The sequence below is a fragment of the Carassius carassius genome, chromosome 4 (genome assembly GCF_963082965.1).
Source record: "Carassius carassius chromosome 4, fCarCar2.1, whole genome shotgun sequence".
In the NCBI taxonomy this organism is placed as follows: domain Eukaryota; kingdom Metazoa; phylum Chordata; class Actinopteri; order Cypriniformes; family Cyprinidae; genus Carassius; species Carassius carassius.
The window spans coordinates 40,379,003-40,398,208 of NC_081758.1; the positions used below are offsets into that span (position 1 = coordinate 40,379,003).

At 41.3% G+C, this 19,206-nt stretch overlaps 1 protein-coding gene across 2 annotated transcripts in view; it reads right to left on the minus strand.

Moving 5' to 3' along the window:
• The window catches only part of LOC132140036 (netrin receptor UNC5C-like), a 135,397-nt gene that overhangs the window by 44,103 nt on the left and 72,088 nt on the right, over positions 1–19,206 (minus strand). The gene's annotated exons all lie outside the window — the stretch shown is intronic.

Below are 19,206 nucleotides of genomic sequence, written 5' to 3' on the forward strand. Positions count from 1 at the left end.
ATCCATCCATCCATCTTCTTCCGCTTACACACACGCATAATTAAAATTGACACTTTTACTGAATTAATCAAAAATTTAATTAAAGACTTTTACATTTTCACAAAATATATATTCATCAAAGAATCCTAAAAAAGTACCACATTTCCACACAAATATGAAGTAGCACCACTGTTTTCAACACTGATAAGCATCAAATCAGCATATGAGAATGATTTCTGAAGATCATGTGACACTAAAGACTGGAGTAATGATGCTGAAAATTCAGCTTTGATCACAGGAATAACATTTATTTTAAATATATATTCTCATAGAAAGCAGCTCTATGAAATAATTATATTTCATAATATTACTGTTCTTCCTGTATTTTTGATTAAATAAATGCAGCCGTGATGAGCAGAAGAGACACTGTACTTTCTCCTGACAGTTTTCTTCACTGAGTTGACACCACTGCATTATGGGAATGTTTTATAAATGTAGAGCTGCCTTAGAATTGGTCCGGAATTAGATTTTGTTACAAGGTGGCATCATTATCCTGCCTACAGTTTGGAACAGCCAAGTCAATGATGCCTTAAAATGCTGCCTAGTTAGGTAGCTCACTAGGTTTACAACAGAGATACACATGTCTTGATATACAGAAACTGTTGAGAAGTCATCAGTTCTGCCGCTCAGCAAGAACATAGCCTTCGCATTACAAGCTCTTCACATATACATCTGATGCATTAATGCAACAGTATGTCAATCAGGCGAGTGAGATGCAGATGTGTGTGTTTGCGTGTGTAAATGTGTCACAGCGGTGTACCTGAAGGCTGCTGAGAGCTCGTCTGGAGGGAATAGGGTAAAAATATCACCCTCTCATTGGCTCAGCAGGAGGGAAACTCAACCAATCAGCTGCTCACGCTCTCCAGCTGTGACAAACACATTAGCACTCATGCGTGCATGTACCCTATACATTTTACCTCATAACAACTAGCAAAGGTAACCCAAATTCCAGCTGTCAAACTAAACCTTCAGATTACTGTATTGAGTGCTACTGTCACCTTAACTCACACGCACATATTTCTACAATAGCATTATCAGAAAATGAGTGCCTTCACGGCCCCAGGTACACACACAAACACTCTTGTATTTGATAGTTGTTCTCAATATGCTCGTATTGTCATCCCGCTGTGCTTGTTAGAGAACATATTGTTGTATACAACACCTGTTTCAAATATTCATCTGCAACTCCTCCCGATTCAAGCTCTAAAAACAGTGTACACAGTCCTACAGATGGTAAAACATGAGCTCACACCTACAGCAGTGGAAAACAAAACTAAGAAAAAAAGAGAAAAGTTGATGCACGTTAAATGAAGGACACATATTTCAGATTCTGATCTATTTATAGATCGCTAATCAAATATACTGTAAGTAAATGAGCTACCACTGATCATGTGACTTTTTTACAGACCAGGGTTATTATTTTTAAATACAGACTAAAACTAAAACCAAATGCTGATGAGGCAACATTTCTCATAAATTGTTTATTTTAAGATGAAGTACTAAAATAACAAAAAATTACTAAATTACTAAATAGCTAAAAAACGAATTAAAAAAAAAGCTACATGAAAAAACACAACAAATTACTAAAACTGAAACTAAAATTAAAATGAAAACTGAAAGTATAACAATTTAATTAAATTCAAAATATGAACAAAACCTTATAGTAAATATTGTAAATGGTAAATAACAAATATTGAAAAATCCACAAACGCATGTTATAGAACATGGTTCACCAAAGAACATTTCAGTGATCAGTTTTTGTTCTTAAAAGAACAACTTTTTTCTTCGAGTGAAGAACATTTTAATAAACCGTAGTACCTTTTTCCACTATTAAGAACATTTTCTGGAATAGAAAGTTTCAATGGATTTTAAAGGTTCTTCATGAGAACAAAGATGCAGTAAAGAAACGTCTCACGGTTACGCATATAACCATTGTTCCTCGAGGGAACGAGACACTGCATCAAAATGCAACAGGGAACATTTTGAGTGAGTGAGTGAGTGAGTGACTCTGAATACTGTGTGTAATCTGTCCTTTGGAAGAGCATGACGTCACGGGCGTGGTGATGTAAGCGACCAGGAAGCTATAAAAGCACATGCCGCACAGCTGGCATCAGCTTCGAGTACCAGCAAGCGCCGGCAGGGGTGACGGGAGTATGGCATTGAGACACAGCGTCTCTTTCTCTCGAGGAACCATGATTACATCTACATAACCTTGAGACGTTCCTCTTCAGGAACTCAAGCTGCGTCGAAACGCTACGGGGAACGTGGTGCCCATGCTGCCAGACTACCAAATCCCTGCCTAGTGTGTATCCGAAGAGCACAACTTAGGACAAGGAAACAGAAGAGCCGGGCACTTTGGCTTGCATATCTAGACCATAGAGTCTCATGAAAGTGGAGGGCATGGATCACCCCACAGCGTTGCAGAAGTCCAGCAAGGACGCACCTGCTAAGAAGGCCTTGGAGGCCGCCATACCCCGTGTGGAGTAAGCCTTGACTCCCATCAGCGAGGGGAGACCAGAGGACTCATAGGTAACACTGATAGCCTCAACTATCCAACGACTAAGGTTCTGTTTCATTGCAGGAAAAATCCCACTTGGGGGGACCATATCACACTAGCAGTTGTTCCGTCTTTCTCCACAGGGCAGCTCTGTGGACATGTGTGTCCAGCGCTCGAACTGGATACATACAATTAGCTTCTTCTCGTTGGACTCCCGGAAGGGAGGAGGGCAGAAGGCCTGCAGTACTATCGGTTGTGGTCTGACAGAGGGAACTTTAGGAACAAAACCCGCTCGAGGGTATAGAAGTGCTTTGGCCATGCCGGGCTCGGCCTCAGCGCACCGAAGAGGAATCTTGTCAGTAGGGGGTGTCTTCCCACTGATTGTCCACCAAGAGGGACATGGCAGGCCGCAATGGCCACCACGTAAACCTTTAAGGTGGAGTAGGTCAACACTGCAAAAAACCTGGCTTGTAGAAACTCCAGAACTGTACCGACTGGGCAGTTAGCTGGGTCAAGCTAACGGTCTCTGCACTATGAGGTGAAGAGTTTCCACCTCAGGGCGTACAGTTTCCTCGTTGAGGGAGCTCTGGACTGGAGGATGATCTCTACAACCTCGGTTGAGAGACCAGATACTCTGAGCTGTGCCCCCTCAGGGGCCACACCAATAGTTTCCATAACTCCGGGCGAGGGTGAACTATCGTGCCCTGCGCCTGTGAGAGTAGATCTGTCCTGATCGTAATCTCCCATGAAGAGCCGTCGAGGAGATTAGATCTGAGAGCCATACTCGGCCCAGCCAGGCACAGACCGTGGGCAGGGTGGACGCGTGAGGGACGCGTCTGTCACTAGCGTTACACAGCGACAAGGTGCTCCCAGCACCGGGCCCTGATTCAAGAACCAAGGTTTCTTCCACGTGTCTAAGGCACGGAGGCATCGCCGTGTGACCTTGATATTTTGAAGTGGGTTCACTCTCAGGGAAAATCCCTTGGTTTTGAGCCACCACTGTAGGGGTCTCATGTACAGCAGGCCAAAGGTATCACATTGGATGCAGCTGCCATCAGACCCAGCAGTCTCTGAAACTGTTTGACAATGAGTGACTTGCCTCGATACGAGCAGGAGGCAGATGTGCCTGCATCGTGGTCAAATCCCATACTACGCCTAGAAAAGTGGTCCTCTGTAATGGAGAAAGTACACTTTTCTGGCGTTCAGTCTCAAACCCGCTCCCCCATGTGGGCAAGAACGATATCTCGTTGTTTCAGCCTCCGGTCCCGACGCGGGGGAGCGTGGGCCGCAATGCTCTGATTCTGTGCCTGCCTATACAAGGAGCTGGTATACGGAGGGGGCTGCTCCCGCCCAGCAGCCCCTCCAGTATACAGTTTAAAACTTCTCAAAGCGAGATAAATGTCATTATATTCCTCAGAATTTAATGCAATCAAACAATCAGACAAGTAAACACGGTCTGGCTTGTGATACAATTCATATCAAAAGTGATATGTTTAACTTCTCATAGTCAGATAAACACTGAATTTAATTCCTCAGAATTAAATGCAGCTAAACAACCAAACAAGTATACACGGTCTGGTGTGGTAAGATTCAGATTAAGAATCAAAAATAAAAATTATATATCTAATTTCTCATAGTCAGATAAATGCCTCATTTAATTCCTCAATATTAAATGCAGCCAAACAAGCAGACAAGTAAACACGGTCTGGCTTGTGATACAATTCATATCTAACTTCTCATAGTCAGATAAATACTCAGTGTTGGGGAGTAACTAGTTACATGTAACGGCGTTACGTAATTTAATTACAAAATTAATGTAACTATAATTAGTTACAGTTACTAAGAAAAAATGAGTAATTAAATTACAGTTACTTATGAAATTTTTAACGATTACAAAGGGGATTACATTTGAATATTTACACACATCCACATACAGATTTAACTGATTTCTTTCCCAAATTGCACTGACTATTATGAGACATACGCCCTAATAATTTCCGGGATGCGGAAATACAGTCTGGTTCATAGAATCCAATCATAAAAACGAAATGCCTAACGCGGACGGAATATGCCACATTTTGGATGACTAAATCAAAAGTAGGTCAGTACACTTGAATCAAAACATGACATCGACTAGTGTCTGTGAATATTAAGCTCCAAAAATGCAATATATGACTCCTGCACGTTCCGCGTGTCTGTGGAAATCAGGCGCGGACTGGACACCGGGATAACCAGGACAATTCCCGGTGGCCTGGCAGCCGATTTGGTCCTCTATTTTAATATTATTATTGTATAATTGCCTGCCGAATGTACTAAAGCGATCATTTGCGAATCCGCCATTTAATAATTAAATCTCTAAAAAGTCATGAAGTGTTAGTCATGACTCGCGCGCTCTCCGCGCCTCCGCCAAACGGTTTGGATTAGACTCAGAGTAATCAATGCGAGAGAGAGAAAATAGAGTGGACTGTGGAAGCGCACAGCTGGAGCAGAGAAGCAGAACTACTGTTCAGGGTTTCAGGTCCGTTTCATCTGTAAAGATGCTTTTTTGTCTTTGTTTTTTTATTTATTTGATCAAGCAGCAGCACGTTACTCATCAGTCATCACTCAAAATACTATTTAAAGGACATCATTATTATAAACGTTATTATTAACGTTTTATTATTTTACTATAAATCCAGAGAAAATGTTTAGCTACTATTGTTTAACTGTGGTAACCAAAAATGTAAAATTATTTTACAAATTTATTTATTTAAAAATAAATACAAATCCATTTGCAAAATAAAAAACAAAACAAGGTTATTGTATTTTTATATAGGCTAATAAAAGCATGGTCAATTTTTGTAAGGGAAAAACATGACTCGTGTACAGTATTAGGATTTTTCTATAAACATATTGTAGTATTGTAGAGTATTGTATTGTAAAGTATAGTTTTGTTCAATCTTGAGTATTAAAGTCATGAGAGAGATGGATAACAGGGCAAAATAAAGAGACTGAAGAGAAAAATGGAAGTGAAGGTGCAGTTCAGGAGATAACTTTTAATTATTTTGCATGTCCCCAAATTAAAGATTTAAACTTTTTTTATGTCAGGTCCATAAAAAAAAATAGTTTTGTCCATGAATTTGTTTGTATGAGTTTGAATTTTCCAGTCTGAGTTTTTTTCCCAGTCCGCCCCTCCTGAAAATTAATGGCAAAGACATGGTTTCATTTACTACACATAGGCCTACTGAAGCTCACAGACCTCTGCCGCCTCAATATAGAAGTACACGAGCACATACACATAATTTCTAGAACTGCTCTGTGTCACTTCATGCATTTTAATTATTTTGAGAAAACTATCATCATATCATATACAAAGAGACAGCAGTTTAAAAAAAACACCAATGTTTCAGGAGTTTATTATACAGAATATGACACATGCTTATTAGATAACTGTATTTGAATTGATATATATGCTTTTATTTATTATTATTTAATTTTCACAAATTTAGAAAAGTAATCAAAAAGTACTCAAAAGTAATTAGTTACATTACTTTAATAAAGTAATTGAAAAAGTTACACTACTATTACATTTTAAACAGGGTAACTTGTAATATGTAACCTATTACATTTCCAAAGTAACCTTCCCAACACTGTAAATACTGACTTTAATTCCTCAGAATTGAATGCAGCTAACCAATCAGACAAGTAAACACAGTCTGGATTGGTAAGATTCACATAAAGAATGAAAATGATGTAATACAGGCGTTGCCTCTGCACCGCACGGGACGCTTAGTCACACAAACAATATTAATCTCCTCAGAGATAAATAGCTGCAGCCACAAGTTCACAGTCAGGGGGAAAGGAACCACAGCACGGGCTTCGAGCTTTGAGAGCGAACTCTATATCTAGGTGGAGATAGGAAAAGCCGTCTCCAGGCCATCCCCAGATATGCGGAGAAGCACAATCAGCCCCCTTATTTTTTTTCCGAGAGCTGACTGTGCGAGCTGCGCTCCTCATTAATGCTGCTCGTTATAATATTTAGGCATAATATGCTGGTGAAACTGATGCTTGTGCAACTGATGTCTGTGCAACTGATGTTTATGCAGCTGATGTTTGTGTAACTGCGAGCTCATCGACGCCCTCCATGTCAATCTCCTCGGAGAAAGAAAGGCGGTGCGTCGTGGCCATTACTAGGGGGAAGGACCGCAGCTCAGGCTTCCGAACCCAGAGATCGGGCAGATCTGGAAGTTGAGGTAGGAGATAGGGATGGCCCTTCTCCATTCCCTCCAGCAGATCTCTGTGAACCCAGTGAATTCAGGTGCCGCTCTGCCTCGGCGAAAGCGGGACCGGCACCGAAAGGAATGCTGGCGAAGACTCCCTCTCAAGGAGATCCCTCCGGGATCAAAGCGTCCGCATTGGCAATCGTACACAGTGTGGGCAGTTGGCTCCCTCAAGAGCCGAATCAGCGTGCTTCGATCCCAGGCAGACCATGCACAGACTGTGTGTATCCCCACACGTGATGTAGGGAGGGCAGGGAGGAACACACAATCTGAAACGCGATCTGGATTCACCCTTTAGATATCTCGTCTTAGCTTTGCTCTTTGACATACTATTGCTTACTTTTGAGGAGCTTATAGTGATAAACAACAATAAATAAGACTGACAAGACAGAATAACATGCACTCACAGAGTGCTTGCTGAAAGACGCGAAGCTGACACCTGCTGCACAGCACATGCTTTTATAGCTTCCTGATCGCTTACGTCACCCCGCCCGTTACGTCATGCTCTTCCAATGGACAGGTTACACAGGATATTCAGTCGTTCACGCTAAACGTGTTCCCCGTAGCATTTCGACACAGCTCAAGTTCCAGAAGAGGAACTTAATTTTTTGACAGTGTAACTGTCCACATATATGGGAACTTCTATACTGTTCGAAAAGCTCAAGTTTGCTAAGACTAGATCTCCATATTACAGTTTGTTTGCTCAAAATTAAAAGTTTGAATTCAAATAAACTCTCTTACCTTAAAATGTAACTTTAATTGCAGACATAAAATTTTAGTCTAATGGATGACAAAAACAAGCAAAATGACTAACCCTTCATGCAATGCTGAAAATCCTTCACCTAATTTGATGTTCCTGGTCAAAAATGACCTGCATTTTAAAAATGACTAGTTAATTGTGCTATATTATCACCAAATCTTGGATTCAATCTTTTTGTCAAATGTATTTATTTCAATAAGCACAAGTATTTATTTTTGGATTGAGGTGCAAAGGTGCAGAAATGAGGTGCATAAACTCATATTATTGAGGTTTAACAAGTTGATAAAAAAGACTGAATCCAAGATTTGGTAATAATACAGGAAAATTAGAAATTTACAAGCTATTTTTTAATGCCGGTCATTTCTGACCTGGAACACCCCATGCCTGGAAGGTGGGGGAAAAAATCTAAAGTTTTGGGGTAATTGTTATACCCCAATAAGTTTTAGTCTAATGCAATGAAATTAACTTTGTCTTTTTTAAGACAATTAAAATCCTCTCCAGATCAAAATGACTGGAAAGAAATAGAGGGTTAAACTGAAGGAGAGAGCTGAATCTTATTTAGAGACCAGACTTTGCACAGACAAACACCACTCATAATTTCTTGAAAAGACACAATAATGTAGTTTTGATTACTTTACTACTACTCTAAAATGTGTTAAATAACAAAACTCACTGAGTAAAAAGTGTGTCCAACTTTCGATGAGTTGTGTACTTTCACCCGTGTGTAAACTGCATGTTTGTAGTGATCTCTCTTTGAGCGTGACTGACATTTGGTCCTTATCTCTCGCAGCCGTGCCTCTGTGAAGCTCACATTTGGCCCAATCACGGCTGTTTCTGGACGGCCTGATTTCTCTCTGCAGGGACTGGTCTGCTGAACAGGATGAAAGAGGCAGAGAGATGCTCTTACGCACCTGCTCATTTTCTCCTGTTGGTGTTTACTGCCAGAACAGAGTTCCTGTACCCGCCGGGCAAATGCGTTTTAAAAAAGTTTTTATTTAGGACGGAATATACTGATCTGAAGGTTGAGAAACTAGTAAATGTGTAAATGTGCACATGTGTGCATCTGAAGGTTTAAACAGCTTTACTTGGAAGGATGCACCGAAACTGTTACTGCGCTTCTGTACTCATACTCATTAAATTGCTCTGATACCAAAAAATTAGATGTGCTAGACTATACATGTCTCTCTCATTGTGCACACATTGCGCATGTTTTGCTTGCTTGACAATAAATGCATTATATTAGTTGCTTTGGAGTATAAGTCACAGCACGTTTCAGATGACAAAAATATAACTTATATTTCAGAAGATATGTCTATTGCTATTACAAGCTTTATGTATAACCAGCGGTTCCCTGCATTATTACAGGACAACATCTTATGATTACAGTACTGTGCCGCTGTAATGGAGCAGCTCTAATGTGCACTGTGCTATTAAATTAAGATGAGGTGAATATGAACAGTGAAAATAACAGTAAAATAACATAAGCTTGTACAATACTTTTTAATGGGCACAATTAAGTGTGAAAATAACTGAAGGAAATTATTACAAATACCATAAAAATACAGGTATCGGTATTGGCAAGTACCAAAAATAAAAGTATCAGTATTGGACTCGTTCTGGAAAATTCTGTGCATCCCTACTGAGAGGTAATGAGAGACACTGCTGTAGTTTTACTGTTTTAACAAGTCTCAGAAGAAATAACAAGGCATTGTAGAGGAATTTCACAATTATGATGAAATATATAAACTTAATAGAAATGCCCAAGTCTGTTTGTCTGTCTTTCTGTCTGTCTATCTGTCTGTCCATTCATCAAGTGTTTAGGAACAGCAACAGCAGAAGACCATGTAAAGTCACAGAGCAGGTCACCGAATGCTAATGGGGAATGATGTGTAGGGGTGTCACTAATGGTCTGCTGATTCCATAGCTGAAGAGTGCCAAACTTCCAATGGCATTTACAGTACAGACCAAAAGTTTGGACACAGCTTCTCATTCAAAGAGTTTTCTTTATTTTCATGTGCTCTGAAAATTGTAGGTTCATGTGGAATTATATACATAACAAAAAAGTGTGAAACAACTGAAAATATGTCATATTGTAGGTTCTTCAAAGTAGCCACCTTTTGCTTTGATTACTGCTTTGCACACTCTTGGCATTCTCTTGATGAGCTTCAAGAGGTAGTCACCTGAAATGGTCTTCCAACAGTCTTGAAGGAGTTCCCCGAGAGATGCTTAGCACTTGTTGGCCCTTTTGCCTTCTGTCTGCGGTCCAGCTCACCCCTAAACCATCTCGATTGGGTTCAGGTCCGGTGACTGTGGAGGCCAGGTCATCTGGCGCAGCACCCCATCACTCTCCTTCTTGCTCAAATAGCCCTTGATGCCTTCAGTGTGACTCTACAATTTTCATAGTCATGAAAATAAAGAAAACTCTTTGACTGAGAAGGTGTGTCCAAACTTTTGGTCTGTACTGTATGTCAACACAAAAATGCTGCAGGAGCTTCATGAATGGGTTTTCAGTTGCACGCAAGCCTCACATCACCCAGTACAATTTCAAACGTTGGATGAAGTGGTGTAAAGCAGCTGACACTGGACTCTGGAGCAGTGGAAACCTGTTCTGTGGAATTGACGCATCACGTTATCTGCCTGACTGCATTGTGCCAACTATAAAGTTTGGTGGAGGAGAGAGATGGTATGGGGTTGATTTTCAGGTGTTGGGCCTGGCCACTTATTTCCATTAAAGGGAAATCTTAAAGCTTCAGCATAATAAGATATTTTGGACAGTTAAGGGAAGACACTTTTCTATTACAGAATGACTACGCCCCAGTTCACAAAGCAAGCTCCATAAAGAAATGGGTGGATGAGTTTGGTGTGGAAGCCCTGACCTCAACCCCATCCAACACCTTTGGGATGAACTGGAACAGAGATAGCACGCAAACCTTTCTCATCCAACATCAGTGCATGACCTCAGAAATGCTCTACTGGATGAACGAGCAAAAAATCTCACAAAAACACTTTAAAAGCTTGTGCAAAGTCTTCCCAGAAGAGTGGAAACTGTTACAAGTGCAAAGAGGGATCAACTGCATACAGTATGTGTTTAGAATCTAATGGTATTTATTTAGATATTGTACTGTGTTTAAATATGTATTATAATATAGAATCAATGTATTTAGAATCTTTCTGTCTGCCTATTTTCAAAACATTCTAAACATTCAAACGGCATTAAATATTTTTAGATCATTTAACTCTAGTTAAAATTACAGTGTATATACTCAGAGTTACACTTTTATTTATACATGGTAGGATGGACAGACAGCTAGACAGACATATAAATTTCTTATGACGCAATAAATTAAGCAATTCAATAAGCTATTCCTCTTTCTGTCATTCCATTTCAGATTCCAATTACCCTTCTGTGTGTCACGGCCAACTCAATTCAAATTCACACTCATGAATTAAAAGGCAGACGATTTTTTAATCCTGAATTTTGTACCCTGTAGGGGAGGTATTTGAACACTATCAGTAAAGTCTAAGGTTGTTTTATTCTCCGGTATAAAAACACACTCTCAAACACTACCTGCAATACTACAGAAAACTCATTTAAATGTTTGCTGAAGTTCTTCTCAGCAGAACTCCAGGTGTGCGAGGCCCAAAAGCACAATAACAGCTCTAATTCTTTAGTGTCCTAAATCTTTGTAAACCCACATCTCTTCAGAAAAGACACCCGCATCCTTTCATGAGCTCTGAAGATTGTACACAGTCTCATTTTGGATTCAAGCAAGCATCGTCGAGCCCTCGCAATCAAGGAACACTCCATATGGGAAATGAAGTGGGTGGCTGTAATATATAGGCTTCGGTGAAGGTACATGAGGCTGAGCTCCCAGCAGAGGCTTGTAAGAACTCACCAATGCTGCTGAAGTGCTCTACATGCGTGCTAAGTGGGCTATCGTGAATTATGCAGCGTATTCAGTGATCGAGCTTATGATCAGCGCATGCAGCACGGCTACTTTAATCTCACACCTGCTTTATTCAGCAATGTTATGGATGTCTTCATGCAAAGGACTGAAGAAACTGATGGAGAGTTTGGGTGTAATGAGAGGAATAATCCACCATGGCTACAACTTCCACCTAGGTTATGTAAAATGCATGATATTGCCCTGCACTCTGCATAGACGTCCTAGTACAGCAGATTAAATATTAAACATAACTCATAAGGACGGAAAATGCAAGCTTTCGTCTGCATCTATGCTAATGGTCATTCCGAGCGACAGAACTGGCCAATCATAACTAAGCACAGTAGTAGTAGCATAGGTGTAGTGAAAAAAAAAGCATATTTAGTAATTTAATTTAAAATAAAAAACAAACAAACAAATCAATGCATGTTATTTTGGAAGAGTTGTGTATATTATCTGCAGACTTTTGTCCAATTTGACATCTGAGTTCACAGCAAACCTGTGTATCTCTCTATAGAATAAACATAGCTACAACTCAACACTGAGAACATCAGTGTATGCCCTACAGATGTCAATAATCAGACTGTATTTCATCAACTAATAACACTCTAGCGGTGGAGGATTTGAAGCAGAACCCAACATTGTTATTACAGACACCTGGAATTTACTCTCACCTTGAGCTCAAACAAGTACAGAAGATAAAACACACACACACAGCTCGTGATTCACGGAAGAAAAAAAATCATACAAGTTGGGAACGACAAGAAGGTGAATAAATGTGACAGAATTTAAATTTTAGTGAAAGTGTAACTCTTTTATTTGTGAACTGACTTTTTGCTTCTCTTAGTTTGATCTGCTATCTCCTCCGAATTCATGACGATTAATCATATTGGATCATCTGGAAATAATGTGTTTCTAACAATCATGCCAGGCCACATTGAGCTGATTTCTTTTGTATCTACAGCGAGATAGAGAGAAAGACAGTAAAAGTAGAATCAGTTTATGTCTCTTTCATCTTTTTGTGATCTGACGCTGCGGATGACAGGCTCCTCCAGAAGTGTCATCTGCAGGCCGAGGTGTGTGTGTGTGTTGTGTGACATAGATATCTGAGGAATGCAGTGAAGATATTTTTCTATTTTCACAGAGAACAGACATAGAGATCCGCCCTGGAATTCTCTCAGCTGGAGGAACTCTTTTCATGAACTTCTTAGAGAAACAAAACATTCCTTCAAACATCACTGGAAAACAAAGCCTACCATTACTAAAAATGACATGCAGAAATATATGAAAGGAAAAATATTTAAATAAATTATTTTTCTAGTAATTCTGGATTAATTATTAATATTTTATTAATATAAACTATTAATATTTTGGCATAATTAAATATAACAAAATAAATGCGTTCGTTTGATTAATGATTACATTCATAATTTATTGGTTTAATTATATCAATATGAGTGCTGTTCAAGGACTTCAAGCTATATTTTGAAACACTTTAATATAGTGAAATATAGTGAAATATTATTAAATTCAAATATTATTTAATTCAACTCTTTTCTATTGAAACATATTTAAAAAAAATAAAAATAAAATAAATTTTATTCCAGTGATGCAAAGCTAAGTTGTCAGGGTCATAACTCTAGTCTTCAGTGTCACATGAACCTTCTAATATCATTCTAATATGCTGATTTAATTTCTTCTCTTATTATTAGTAACTAAAATAAGTCTGACCAGCCAGAACCCTTGAAAAACCAATTACCATTAAGATTATGAATGAGATTATGAACAGTGTATATATTTCACAATTTTGTCATATGTTTGTTGATGTTAATATATTTGTGGTTATTAAAGGGATAGTTCACCCAAAAATGAAAATGTGATGTTTATCTTCTTACCCGCAGGGCGTCCAAGATGTAGGTGACTTTGTTTCTTCAGGAAAACACAAACGAAGATTTTTAACTCAAACCGTTGCAGTCTGCTCTGCACATTTTGTATGTTTCTCTTATGGCTTCAGACGTTTGTGTATGATTTTTTTACTCTCAAAGCCGTGATTCCATTTCACTTCCATCAGCGGTTCTCAATTCCAGTACTCTCGCCCCCAAGCTCTGCATATATTGCATGGGATTCAGATAATCAGCTCATTAGAAGTGAGCTCCATGCATGAACTCTGTTCCCACTGACATGTTCCCTACACAGTGATCAGTGCTCCCTACTCCCTGAGAGGGGAAATCTGTTGAAGTTTACCTCACTTCCGTAACATTCATTCATGTATTTGAGATATGCAACATCTTCACACACGGAAAAGTGTGACATCATATAACTTTTCTTATTTTCTACAAAAAAACATTTATTGTTATTATTATTATCATTATTATTAATGTTGAAAAGAGCTGAGAATAATTTTCAGGATTTTTAGGTGGAATAAATTGAAAGAACAGCATTGTTTTTACATTTGTTACAGTTATCTATTTGTTACATTTATATTATTTACATCAAGCTTTTGAATGGTATAGTATTGTATATTGTTATTGAAACCTCATGTTTCACTTGATTATACATTTAGTCAGGAATTATAGTTTGGAAAAAGTCTTTGGAAAAAGTCTAACTAGTAAAATGTTTACACGTTATGTGAAAAACTAGTACAAGTATATAAATAAATAAAAAGAGACTTACTCATGTTTATGATCTTTTTTTTCTGAGGAAATCCATTTCTCAAATCCTCAACCACATCACATATTTTTGGGGTGAATTATGTCTTATTCCTATATTCCTATAGTATATAGTATATGGGAACTCCTCCCTTCTCCACTTTCACTGAAATCTTATTGGCTAACGCCAGCTGGGGGCAGCTGGCCAATTGACGCGAAGCATGCAAATACTGACAGGTTCGCGGGCAGTATAAATTGCATGGGCGCGAAAATTATGTCAGAATCACGACTGAACGCTAGCACAGCTGATCAAACAGCGACCACGGTGGCTAACGTAATGTCTCGTTCCTGCCTCTCAGGGAACCGAGGTTACGATAGTAACCGGAGACGTTCCCTCTCCAAGCGGTAACTCAACATTACGTCAGCTAAGATGTATATGGGAACTGTATAAAATCCCGCCGTGAGAGCAGTGAAGATAAGCCCTGAAAGGAGTCCATCACCCCCACACATAAGCAGGACAGTTCTAGCCAATGGCCGTGTCGCTAAGAGAGCTCGCATCTGATAGGCGGAACTAGACCAATGAGACATCTTCTCCGACCCTAACGAAATTTGCATATCTTCATGCAATAAATGTGAAGCCCGCACTAAACAGGCAGACACTGTACACAAAAAGCACTCAAGCATGAGAGTTAAACACAGAGTCGACAGCTTTGGGGTGACAACTGCATAAACTGTAAAAACCATAACACAGAGTTAGCAGCCATGGTAACTACCGTATAGCTGGTTATAACAGAATGAATAAAACTTAACTCACCGAAAGTACATGTGACGCTACAGAGGGTACATCCAGCTTGTAAAACCTGGCGAATGTGTTCTGGGAAGACCAGCCAGCAGCAAGACATAAAAGTCTCTGTTTTGAAACAGCACGTCCCTTATTACATCCACCAAAGCACACAAACAGCTGGTCCGACTGACGAAAGGCGGCCGAGCAATCCACATACATCCGCAAAGCCCTAACAGGTCAAACAGCTCTCTGAGCATCAGCATCACGCGAGGCTGACGGCTCAGCAGATAAGGCGGGCAGTGAAACAACCTGTGCTCTAAATGGTGTATTGAGTGACTTCGGAACATAACCTGGTCTCGGCCGGAGAGTGACATTACAGTCGCCAGGTCCGAAACAGATGCAATCATCGTTCACCGAAAATGCATGTAGGTCTCCAATGCGCTTCGCCGAGGCGAGAGCAAGAAGCAAGGCAGTCTTCAGGGAAAGCTCCTTAACCCCAATCAAAGCTAAGGGCTCGAAAGGCGGTAGAGCTAGAGCCCTCAAAACTAGAGCTAAATCCCACGGCGTTCCTGAGAAAACTGATTACCAGAGCATGCTTACCGATCGATTGCCCGTCAACCGGGGAACGAAAAGCGGCAATAGCGGCCACATACACCTTCAGCGTGGATGGCAAACTCCCGCAGTCCATTCTGTGTTGTAGAAAGCGTAAAACATCTGACACGGAACAGGTCCCCGGGTCAATTTGAATGTCCTCGCACCATTTTGTGAAAACTCCCCACTTCAGAGCGTAGAGGCGTCTCGTAGATGGTGCGCGAGCCTCCGTAAGCGTGCTCAGCACCCGTGAGTGCAGAGCGTCCTGCTCGTTTATGGTCCCTGCAGCGGCCACACATGAAGGTTCCACAGCTCGGGGCTGGGGTGCCATATCGCGCCGTTCGCTTGAGACAGCAGGTCCTTCCTGAGGGGGATTTGCCATGGAGGAGTCATCACTAACTCTCTCAGGTCCGCGAACCAGGGCTGATTCGGCCAGTTCAGGGCCACGAGTATAACTGACGCTCTCTCCTCCCTGATTTTGCACAAAACCATAGGCAGAATCTTCACTGGAGGAAATGCATAAAGTCTGGCTTCCGGCCAGCGGGATGTCAGAGCATCTCCTGGTAATGGGGAGTGAGAAGAACGTCTGACAGTGCGTGTTCTCACTTGTGGCAAACAAATCCACTTCCGCTCTCCCGAATCGATCCCAAATCTTATGAACTGATCCTGGGTGAAGCCTCCACTCTCCTTGAGGAATCCCATTCCTCGAAAGCATGTGTGCTCCGCGGTTCAGGATACGGGGGATGTGATGTCTTATGGAGAGAAAGTGTCGGTCCGCCCACAACAGGAGACTCGCTGCCTGTTTGAAAAGAGCTATGGAGCGCACGCCTCCCTGGCGATTTATGTACGAGACCACAGACGTGTTGTCAGTTTGAATTAGTACATGTTGCCGCTCCAATTTCAACCGAAAGGCTTGCAGGGCTAAGGAAACCGCTTCAAATTCCAAACGTTTTATGTGCCACGTTCTCTGTGACTCCGACCACAGGCCTGAGGCCGGTACGCCCAGGCACACTGCTCCCCAGCCTGAAGTTAACGCGTCTGTTGAGACCTAAACCCAAAGGAACTCCTGGGCTGAACATATCCATGCTGTTCCACGGTCTCAGAGTGCTGACGCAACAGACAGATTCAGGTCAGCTAGGGTAAGCCATAGGTGCCTGTTAAGGACGACCATGAACCCCATGGAACGGCCGATGGCTTGAGCGGAGCACTTGGTAGCCATAAGCGCGAGATCAGTTGCCGCACGCAGATCCCTGATGATGTCAGCATCAACCGCGCCGCCATCGATGGATTGAAGTAGCTTCGCCTGGAACACCTAGAGTATAGCCATGGTGTGAAGGGCAGAAGCTGCCCCCCAGCAGCAGCATAGACTTTGTCCGCCTGGTGGGCTGTGAACCTGCACGGCTTGGAGGGCAGGCTGCGGTTGGAACCCAACGCTGAGGAAGACGCGCACAGGTACGCGGCAACGGTCTCCTCGACGGGGGGCATGCGCACATACCCGTGGGCCTCCGCCCCATCCACGAGCGCGAACATGGCCTGCGTGGCAGAGTGGGTGCGTGCCGATTGGGGTTCTTCTCCTCGATGCGGCCTGGCGGTGGCTCGACTGGAGAGACCATGAGTCCAGCTTACTTTTCACAGGCTCGTCAGGTGCGTTCCAGGAGAGGTCCAGCTCTGTGACGGCCTTGCCGAGGATCCTAACGAGCTCCTCCTGGAGGTCTGCAGGGCCCTCGTGGTCGGGGCGGTCTGACTGAGTCGCCCAATCCTTCTCTGACGCAGAGAGCGACATGGAGTCGTCTTCCTCACCAGCTCCGAAGGCGACGAAGTTCACGACGGGCTGGGGGGGGGGTGCAGAAGTTATCGTCTGCGAAGCTGACAGCATCGAACTCGTCTTGGGAAGCGGGGGAGAGCCCACCAGCGGCTCGCTGGCGGCAGTGGGCCTCATCCCCGCTGTTGCCCGAGTCAGTTCCCTTCTGGCTCTGAGGGCGCGCACTGGCAGCTCGGCGCAGTGGGCGCACGTGTCATCCGTGAAAGCTGCCTCGGCGTGGGTGAGGCCCAGGCAGGAAACACAGAACTGGTGAGGGTCCTGCGGGTCAAGGGGACCCGCACAAATCTGGCAAGTAGCAGCCATCGGATGCGGAGAGGAAACGGTGAGTAATCCTCTAATGCAACTTCTACGATGGTTATAAGACTTCTAAGCGTGAAGATAAAACTTCTAGCGTGAAGAAAGAGATTCTGACGTAATTTTCGCGCCCATGCAATTTATACTGCCCGCGAACCTGTCAGTATTTGCATGCTTCGCGTCAATTGGCCAGCTGCCCCCAGCTGGCATTAGCCAATAAGATTTCAGTGAAAGTGGAGAACGGAGGAGTTCCCATATACGTCTTAGCTGACGTAATGTTGAGTTACCGCCTGGAGAGGGAACTTGAAGAACAGTCTGGCTGCTTTTTCTTCTGTGTGAAAAATGAAATAAATACTCTCAAAGCCGTGATTCCCATTCACTTAAATTATATGACTTACAGGCTGCAACACATTAAGTAAAAAATCTTCATTTGTGCTCTACTGAAGAAAGTCACCTACATCTTGGATGCCCTGGGGTTAAGCAGATAAACATCACATTTAAATATTTGGCTGAATTATTCCTTTAACTTTGTTTCACCACTCTAGAAACTGGTTTAAATCATTAAAAATAAAACTTCATTCAAACAAAATGGCAAAAATTAACAAATAAATAAATACATGATAAAAAAAGATTCAGTCCAATGTGGTATTTTAAGCAAATAAATGATATGCTGTACGTATAATGATAATTATATACATATAAATATACAGTATATAAAATAATTATATACTGTACGTGTGTGTGTAATGATTTTGCTTGATATTCAGCCTTGTAACTAGGAGGACATTCAATGAGAAAAAAAAAAGATTACACACAAAAACCATCATATTGTTAAAAAGACTGAATCCTATTAATCTGTTATTGTGTTTGGATAATCATCTGTCAGTAGATTACTAGTGTAACAACCACTCAGCACTCTCAAGCACACTAAACTTTCATGATAACAACATTACAAACACCACACACACACACACACACACACACACACACACACACACACACACACACACACACACACACACACACACACACACACACACACACACACACACACAGACACACATCGTGTAGCCTGTGTTATTGACTGCTTGGCATTAGTAGTCTCATTAACATAATTGGCACAATTGCTGTTGTTAATTAAGTCAGTGAAACTACCAGTTGACAGACCCCCCCCACAACACACACACATACACACACACACATGCTGTATTTGTATCCTACAATGCAATGTGCTCAACTTGACCTACTGTATCTAGTGTGATGGATAATGCAGGAAAACAAATGTCAGGAATTTTCCCATATCATATTCATTATTTCATTTGAAATTTGATTCAACTTTAAGTTTTTATTTATGACAAGTAAAATAGCCACTAACCAATTTAACCCTGTAAAGCCTGACATATTGAAGATTTGTAAGAAAATCAATTTCTTTGAAATGGAGCATAAAATCTAAACAGAACATTAAAAAATCTATTAGTGTTTTTTGTTGCATATCATATTTGATACATCAGGTCTTAATGGCTCATATAGTATGATATAATGAAAAATGTAACTCATACTCATACATA